The sequence below is a fragment of the Carcharodon carcharias genome, assembly GCF_017639515.1.
Source record: "Carcharodon carcharias isolate sCarCar2 chromosome 37 unlocalized genomic scaffold, sCarCar2.pri SUPER_37_unloc_1, whole genome shotgun sequence".
Taxonomy (NCBI): domain Eukaryota; kingdom Metazoa; phylum Chordata; class Chondrichthyes; order Lamniformes; family Lamnidae; genus Carcharodon; species Carcharodon carcharias.
The window spans coordinates 4,823,260-4,832,342 of NW_024470758.1; the positions used below are offsets into that span (position 1 = coordinate 4,823,260).

At 45.5% G+C, this 9,083-nt stretch overlaps 1 non-coding gene across 1 annotated transcript; it reads left to right on the forward strand.

Annotated features, from left to right (window-relative positions):
* The first annotated feature begins 2,747 nt into the window (after window positions 1-2,747).
* trnas-gcu lies at window positions 2,748-2,829 on the forward strand. The gene has a single exon. It is a non-coding gene; the product is annotated as a tRNA-Ser (tRNA).
* The last annotated feature ends 6,254 nt before the right edge of the window (window positions 2,830-9,083 follow it).

Genomic DNA, 9,083 nt, shown 5'->3' on the forward strand with positions numbered 1-9,083 from the left:
CCCACTTGATTGGCACCACATCCACAAACATTCACTCCCTCCACCACTGACACACAATAGCATCAGTGTGTACCATCTACAAGATGCACCGCAGAAATTCAATTAGGCTTATTAGGCAGCACCTTCCAAACCCACGACCACCATCATCTAGAAGGACAAGAGCAGCAGACACATGGGGAACACCACCACCTGGAAATTCCCCTGCAGGTCACTCACCATCCTGACTTGGAAATATATCGCCATTCCTTCACTGTCGCTGGGTCAAAATCCTGGAACTGCCTTCCTAACAGCACTATGGGTGTACCTACACCACATGGAATGTAGCGGATCAAGAAGACAGCTCACCACCACCTTCTCAAGGGCAATTAGGGGTGGGTAATAAATGCTGGCCCAGCTGGCAAAGCCCACATTCCGTGAATGAATTAAAAAAATAGATGTTTGCAACTATGAAGGGGGTTCATAAAGTGACTAAGATACAAATGTCTGCAGTGGCAGGGAAATTGGCATTCAACAGGTAGTTTTAAACTAATTGGCAGAAAAGCCAAAGGATATCGATGGACTGGTCAGGTGGGCAGAGCAGTGGCAAATGGAATTGAGCCTGGAGAAATGTGAGGTAATGCCTGTGGGGAGGGCTAACAAGGCACGGGATTAACTTGCAGGGAAAAATTAGGGCTGTGGGGAAAGGGCATGGGAATGAGAATAATTGGAGGAGTGAGGCCTTGGAGGAGTTTAAACACAGTGATAAGAATTTCAAATCGAAGTGTTGCCAGACATGAAGCCAACATTCTTCTGTGACCACAAGGATGATGGGTGAACGGGACTTGCTGTGAGTATGGAGGGTTCCAGCAAAGTTTGGGACCAGCTGACATTTATGGGAGGCTTTTAACTGGGATGCTCTTAAGGCAAGTATTGGAATAGCCAAGAATGAATTGAACAACGGCACGGATGAGGTTTTATGCTGCAGGTGCTCTGGGGCAGAGGTGGAGGTGGGCGATATTGTGGAGGTGCTGGTCAGCATGGTTGGTGATGGAGGGGATATGGTGTCTAACCTCAGAACAGGGTTACAGGGGTCTCCGAGGTCAAACAAATAACAGTCTGGTTCAGCCTCAGACATTGACCAAGCTGGGGGCGGGAGGTGGGGGTGGTTGGTGGGTGTGTGCATTCAGTGGATAGAGAACAGAGCCTGTGATGGTGAGCAAAACAATATGTTTGGCCTTCCCAAGGTCTAAATAACAAGAGTAATGCAGTGAAATGTAGTTCCCAGATAATGATTTATCACGAACAAGAACTGTAGCAGCAGGGGGAGTATAAAATGCATGATCAGTGATGCAGTTAACCATGGTTCATTGAGTTAACATTTGAAAAGAGAGATTGACACTAATCACAACGAAATTGGGATTGTGACTGCATTGAATAATCATAAGTGCAAAATGACAAAGTGCAGAGCGAGTGAAATAGTCCAGAGAAACTCTTAACTATTGCTGTAATATTCCAAACCCCTATTCTCATATTCTAGTTCTATACTCCATAATCCAGAACAAAAATACTTATTGATTGGAGAAAATGTGTTAACAACTAAGAGCCAGCATTGATAAACGGATGGAAAATGATGACGAATGAATGGCTAATGAAAATAATGAGAAGCAAGAACTCCCATCATTTCTTATCTTCCTTTCTTTCTCTTTACATCTCCAGGGTGATGAAATGTTTGGAATCTCAATTAAATTTGTTGTTCCCTCGGTGCTTTATCCATTCCAAACAAAAATCAATATTCCAATAGACTCAGCTCCATCAACACTCATGAAGCTGGACACCATCCAGGGCAAAGCAACCCACTTGATTTGTGCCCCATCCACAAACGTTCACTTCCTCTACCAGCCCCGTGTAGTGGCAGCAGTGTGTACCATCTACAAGGTGCACTGCAGCAACTCACCAAGCCTCCTTAGACAGCACCTTCCAAATCCACGACGTCTACCATCTAGAAGGACAAGGGCAGCAGACAGAGGGGAACACCACCACCTGGAAGTTCCTCTCCAAGTCACTCACCATTCTGACTTGGAAATATATCGCTGTTCCTTCACTGCCGTTGGGTCAAAATCCTGGAACTCCCTTCCTAACAGCACTGTGGCTCTACCTACGCCACATGGACTGCAGCGGTGCAAGAGGCAGCTTATCACCACTTCGTCAAGGGCAATTAGGGATGGGCAATAGATGCTGGCCCAGCCAACGAAGCCCACATCCTGTGAAAGGATGAAACAAATTCGATTTGTTATTTCTTGAGACCTGTTTGATGTTCAATGATACGCCGTATTGCTAGTTCTGCTGAAGATCAGAAGCCAGGTCGACCTAAGGTTGCCCCTCGCTAGTCAAGTGGGGGTAATGTAGCTCTGCCAGTCAGCGAGCTCAGATGCCGTTTCCTGAGAAATTAGGAAGTAATCATGACTGTATTAGTGGCTTCATGTTTAAGGTGTTTGAGTGGTGTTAATCAGGATGTGATCAAATGATTGTATGTTCCATTCTTGCCGCAGTGGAATTTCACACCACATGTGGGACAAGATCTGCGAATGTTTCACACCGGTCGGTTCCAACAGACCAAAAGCTGATGTCATGGAAATGCCTGTTTATACAGCAGCTTCATCTGCAACATTGCGCACCCGCCCGCACAAACAGGTCTAATGATGAAAGCCACCTGCTTGGCCAACTTTGCTTGCATTGGAAAAGCACGAGTTGAAGCCCTTCGTTTATCGGGCAAGGTGGCCGAGTGGTTAAGGCGATGGACTGCTAATCCATTGTGCTCTGCACGCGTGGGTTCGAGTCCCACCCTTGTCGCCTTCTGGAGGTGCTCCGCTTTGTATTTTAAGTGGTGAGATGCTGGAAACTGTGGAGGAACAGAGATACCAGTACACAAGCCAGTTGGACACTGGGAAAGTATGATCTAATTCAGTTTCCCTACGCGGACCTGCTGATTCTCAAATCTGGGTAGAGGGTTTTTCTAGTTTCTTCCACCGGGAGATAAGACCGTAAGAGATATAAATGCTTTAGATACATATAGACATGGAGGAGGACCCTAGGCAGAGGGAACTACAATGAGGAAGTGCTGAAAATGGCCGGGGAATAGAGGAGATTTAGTGTACAGCATCTGAAAGAGAAAATTGCAATATTTTGGACACACAACTGAAGCAGTCGGTAGACGGAGAGGGAGGTAAGATTGACGGACAAGTAGAAGAGTGAAGCAGGTCCAGGACTGGACGGTGGATATAATGCACTGGATGCAGTTGACCCCTATGGAATGTGAAAGGGCTGCACAGGGCACAGAGGTGGAGGCCTATAGCAGTCAGCATTCTGGGGAAAACGACGACAGCATCGAACGAACGAACGAGATGCGTTTGACTCCTGACTGGCGATGTATCCCAAATCTCGAGGCAAGCCTTCCCCTTTTATCCCTGTCTCAGTCTCAGTTGGAAGCGGCCCGTAGCGAACCCCCAACCTCGCCAGGAGCCGGCTGCGGGGAAGTGGGGGTTTATTGGCAGTGTCAGTGTTGTGTCCTCAGGTTGTAAACGACTCGCTGTAATTTTGCATTATTTTCAATAACCCAAAGGGAAATGCCCTGCGGGTTTATGGTTTAACTCCCACCACAGGAACTGGTGGAATTTAAATTCAATGAACAAATCTGGAATATAAAGCTAGCCTCAGTAATGGTAGTTATGCCAAGTATAATCGATTGTAGCAAAAACCTGTCAAGCTCATTAATGCCCTTTCGGGGAGGAGCTCTAGATCCACAGCAATGTGGTTGACGCTTAACTCGCCTCTGGAATGACCCATCAAACCACTCAATACAGGGGGTAATTAGGGCTGGCCCTGTTAGCGACGCCCACATACCCTGAAAGAGTAAAGGAGAAAAGTAAATAGACGGAGTCACAGTTTATTTCAGTGAGAATAGTATTGAGCCCGGCTTCCAGGTAGAATTCAATGGCTAAAAAAGCGTCTTCCACAGAAACTGCAATTGGCTGAGATACTTTGAAATCCTGGTTCTGCAATTTCAAACACCCATTCTGCAAACCTGAACGAAGAAAATAAATTCTACTTTGTTTTATCCTTCTGCACGGAGTGCTCTAAGTGACGAAGCGAGTTCACGACCCCCAAGTTAGGAAAGAGATTCTTTAACCAACTGAGCCACAAATCTAAATCATAGTAAAAAAAAACCTCCCCGAAACGTGGCTTGTTACAGGTCTCTCTGGCTGTGTTTATCGTTGACTTTCCACTTCTGGGTTATTTAACGTCCTCGGTGAGCGAGTGGGAGACATGAAGACATGTTTGGAAGATTTTCCGGAAAACCACTCGCATCTCTGCTGTTTTCTGACCTTTGTACACAAATGTAAGTGGGGGGGGGGGGGGAATTACACACCTCACAGCGTGAAAATCATGCCCCAAGCGCCGAAAGGGCGACTGTGTTTATCTGGAGGTGGTAACATTTATTCAGACGCATGCCGGGTTTAAAAGTAGCCGTGTCCGGGAAGTGATTCACTCGCACAGTTATCTGATCCGAAGTCAGATGTGCTCTCGCTGTGACACGGGATAACGCTCCCTTCTGCCGATGATTTGCAATCCTAGCTCCACTGAGTACGGTGAGGCCGAGTGATTCAATCGGAGAGTTTGCAAAAAAGAGTTAAAACAAATCAGTGCTTTTTTATTCGTTTAATATAAAATAAAAACAGGGAATGCTGGAAAAATTCTGTTTCCCTCCCAACTGATACTGCAGTGTTTTGCTTTGTATTAGTTTGTGCCTTTGGGAAAGGGACAGAGTGAACATTTCGAGTCTACAGATACTGTCAGGCCTGCTGAATGTTTCCGGCATTCTCTGTTTTTATTTCATATTTCCAGCATCCGCCGTGTTTTGCTTATTATTCGTTGGCGTGTAAACAGGGAAAGGGATTGTCGTTATTCAGTGATTCCTTTCTGCGTTCGCCTGCTTTGCATATTTGCCCACCTTTACTCTGTTTATTCAGGTTGTCAGATGGTGGCCCGGGTTACAGAACAATGGCGGGTGGGTGAAGTGAAAATGCAGAGCAGCCATAATCTAATTTAATGGTGGAGCAGGCAGAATGGGCTCCGCCTTCTCCTGTTGTACAGTGGCCTGTTGTGTCCCCAGATGGTAAAAGACTCGCCGTAATTTTCCATTATTTTCATTTGTTGCTTAAAACTCAGTTTTTGGGTGAAGCGATGGAGATTAGAAACTCCGTGGATGGAGGTCCTTTTAGTTTTCTGGCAGGAGTCAATGAACTGGGCCGAAAAATCACTTCCAGACACCACCACCTTCTCTATTTAAGTACAACGGGCCCAAAAGCCAGGCTGGTCTGGTAGCATGCCCCGAGTGCCATACAGTACAGGAGAATCAATTTAGGACTACATGGGGTATATGGCACAGGAACAATCCACTGAGCCCAGCCAGTCCATGCGGGGTTTAAGCTGTAATCAAACCTGCTCCCAAGTTTTCTCACACAAATCTATCATGGGAAACTTCTGTCCCATTCTGCGTGAGGCGCTTCTAGCTTTTCTTAAATGCACCTGGACCATTTGCTTCAAGTATTCCCCGAGGTACTGAGTTCAAATTCCCACCACTCATTGGTTAATTAAGTCTCTGCTGAATTCCCTATCGGATTTATTGGTGACTGTAGCACATGGAAGGCCTTTAGCTATGTTCTTCTCCACTAGAGGGAGCTTTCTCTTGTTTCCACTGCATGGGAAAAAAATCTGGTACCCCCTCAGCCTTTTTTAAAAAGATGAACGAGACTGTTAATTCTTTCCTGATATGTATAGCCACACATTCCTGATCCGACTCGTCGAAATCTTCTCTGCAGCCTCTCCAGTGCATCTGCATCTTTTTTCCCCTTATAATATGACGAGTAAACCTGTACTCAGTATTCCCAGATTCGATACTGACGGATTGATACAGGTTTAGCATAACTTACCTACTTTTCAATTCTATTCCCTTAGGAACACCGCTTGGTGCATCATCTGTTTTTAAGCCCTTGCTTAACTGTGGCGCAACATTTAGTGATTGGTGTATTTGTACTCTGAGATCCTTTTGCGCATGCGAGCATACGAATTAAGAGTAGGTGATTTAGTCCCTCGAGCCTGCCCCGCCATTCAATAAGATCATGGCTGATCCGATTGTAGCCTCAACTCTACATTCCGCCTATCCCCGGTAACATTGTCTCCCTTGTCAAGAATCTATGTACCCCTGCCTTAAAAATATTTATTGACCCTGCGTCCACCGCTCTCCAGGGAAGAGAGTTCCAAAGATTTATGACCATCTGAGAGAAAAACAACTTCTCATTTCCATCTTAAATAGGGAACCCCTTATTGTTAAATGGTGTCCCCTACTTCCACTCTCTCCCACAAGGGGCAAAACCTTTCAGCACCCACCTATCGAGTCCCCTCGGGATCTTTTATATGTTTCAATGAGATCAGCTCTCAATTTCTAAACTGCAATGCATACAGGCCCAGCCTGCCCAACATACCGTCGTAAGATAACTCCACTAATTCCTGAACACCACCCCCCCCCCCCCCCCCCCCGCACCCCCCCCCACCCCCCCCCCCCCCCCCCACACACCCATCCCAGGTGTCAGTCGTGGGAACCTTCTCTGCAATGCTTGTAACGCATTTATATCCTTCCTGAAATATGGAGACCAAAGCTCTACACAGCATTCTAGATGGGGTCTTACCAACTCCCTGTATAATTGTAGCAAAACATGCCTACTTTTATATTCCATTCCCCTTGCAATAAACGATAACGCTCCCCTTGCCTTCCTTTTGCTCCTCTATCCTACCCACACTGTCACCTTCCAAGTAAAAAGTGACCTGCTTCTGCTTTTGACCAGAATGTACTGCCTCAATGTTTATCTGCGTAGAATTTCATTCATCAATTACTTTCTCATTCTGGACTTGAATGTCCTCCTGTAATTTTCTGCAGATCTCCTCAATATTTGCCATGCCTCCGAATTTTGCCTACTGAAAGATAATCCAACGACAAGGAGAAACACTTGCTTGTTGTTCTTGCATCACAATTTATTGTTGTCGGATTTCGACCCCCTGTTGCATCATCCTGGTTTATTGTTCTCAGGTTCGGATCAATTCACTGCCACTCTCTGCGACCGCGGGTTGATATTTTTTTCCAGAGCTGATTCTCTCGCTGTCACTAAGGCTAGCACATTAAAATGAGCCCCTTATTAATATAAGAGGGAAACCCTCCAATGTCTGTATTAGGGTTCATGGACACTGACATTAATCACAGTCACTGAACAAACAGCTTCCATGAAACCCTTTCAGTCCAACACAACTTATTAAAGAATAGAGTTTCCTCCAGTCAGGCTGAAGGGGCATTTGGAAACTCGGCGAGGCCATAGTGCAGGGCAAAAACCATTCGTTACTTGGAAAATAATTCCGAGTAAGTGACAGGCTGCATGGAGATTTGATGGAAATCACATTTGATCAACTGGATTGAATTATTTGATTAAGTATTAGAGAAGTTTGTTGAGGGGACTGGGGTTGTGTTATGTATTTGGACCTTCAAACGGCGCTTGGCCAAATGACTTTGAACAAACCTGTTAGGAACATTGAAACCGCTGAATGAAAGGGGCAGTGGCAGCCGGGCACGACTCTGGCTAAGGAATAGGAAACAGGGAAAAGTGAGGAACGGCTATGGTTCAGACGGTAGGAGCAGTGTGCCCCATGGAGCAGTATTCGGACCACTGGTGCTCTTATGTATGCTAATGGTGTAGAGTTATATGGGAAGAATCTAAACTCAGTGTTTGTGCAAAATGGAGGGAGAGAGAGAGGGGAAGGGAAGGAAACAGGAGGATAAATAAGGAGGCTGACAGACAAACTGATCGATAGCGAGACAAAGACGTGGCGACAAAGGAGGAGAGGAGCCGTCAGGGAGAGAAACAAAGAGAGGAGAGCGAGAGAGAGACATTGAGAATGGAAGAGAGATACAGAGAGACGGAGACAGAGACATAGACAGGCAAAATGGCAAGATAGATAAAAAGAGATAGAGAGAGAAAAAGAGACATGGACAGAGAGACAGAGGGAGAGACAGAGATAGAACGACGAAGAGGCAGACAGAGAAATTGAGAAAGCGAGCGGCAAAGAGAGAGAGAGAGGCACAGGGAAACAGATAAATGAGGAAGAGAGAGAAAGAGAGAAGAGATGGGAAAATGGAGGGCTAGAGAAACAAAGGCTCTAGAAATAGAGACAGCTCGATCAAGAGAGAGAGAGAAAGAAAGACAGAGAGAGAGGGAGAGAGAGAGGGAGAGAAAGAGATAGATGGAGACAGAGAAAGAGAGACACCCGAGTGAGTGGCGGCAGAGGACCAGGACAAAAGGAAAGGGAAAGAAACCAAACTGTCCATACTCTGGAAGATGACGATGTGTTCGAAGAGCCAATGGGAACCATGCAGTTGCATAGGATGTCTATATGCGACAGATCCCAGAGAAAAGGGATTGACATAACCATTCAAATCTGGAAGCGGGTGAGAAATAAACCAACAAGCGTGAAGTAGACACTGATGCGTGAGGGTGGAGCTCAGAGTAGCATTACCCCGCTCAGAATGTGCCAGGCGATCTTTCCTGAAAATTTGATAGGTTGAGACATGTTCTGAAACCGAGCAGCATGTTCTGAATTGTGTACGGTTGGACTGAGATTTGAGAGCTAGGAGTAGCCCAAATCAGAGGGTCAAACCAACGAAAATATGTTTGATTTATGGGGTACAACTCGTTTGCAATAACTCCTCAATTGTGAATTATTTGAAAAATCATTTGGCTCAGACTAGATTTAACCATCAGGCAAGACTGTACACTTCAGACGGTAAATTCAAAAGATTTATTGACAATTAAAACGGTAGAAATGTAACTAATTAAAAAGATAGGAGACAACATTTTAATTAACAGTAAAGGGAGAAAGATTATCAACAACTATAGGCGTGCTTCTCAAGGCTTCTTCAGGTGATCGAACCGAAGGCTGAAGTGACATAACCTCTGGTAGCTCAGTACATGGATACCATGCTAATAAAACCATCATTTTAA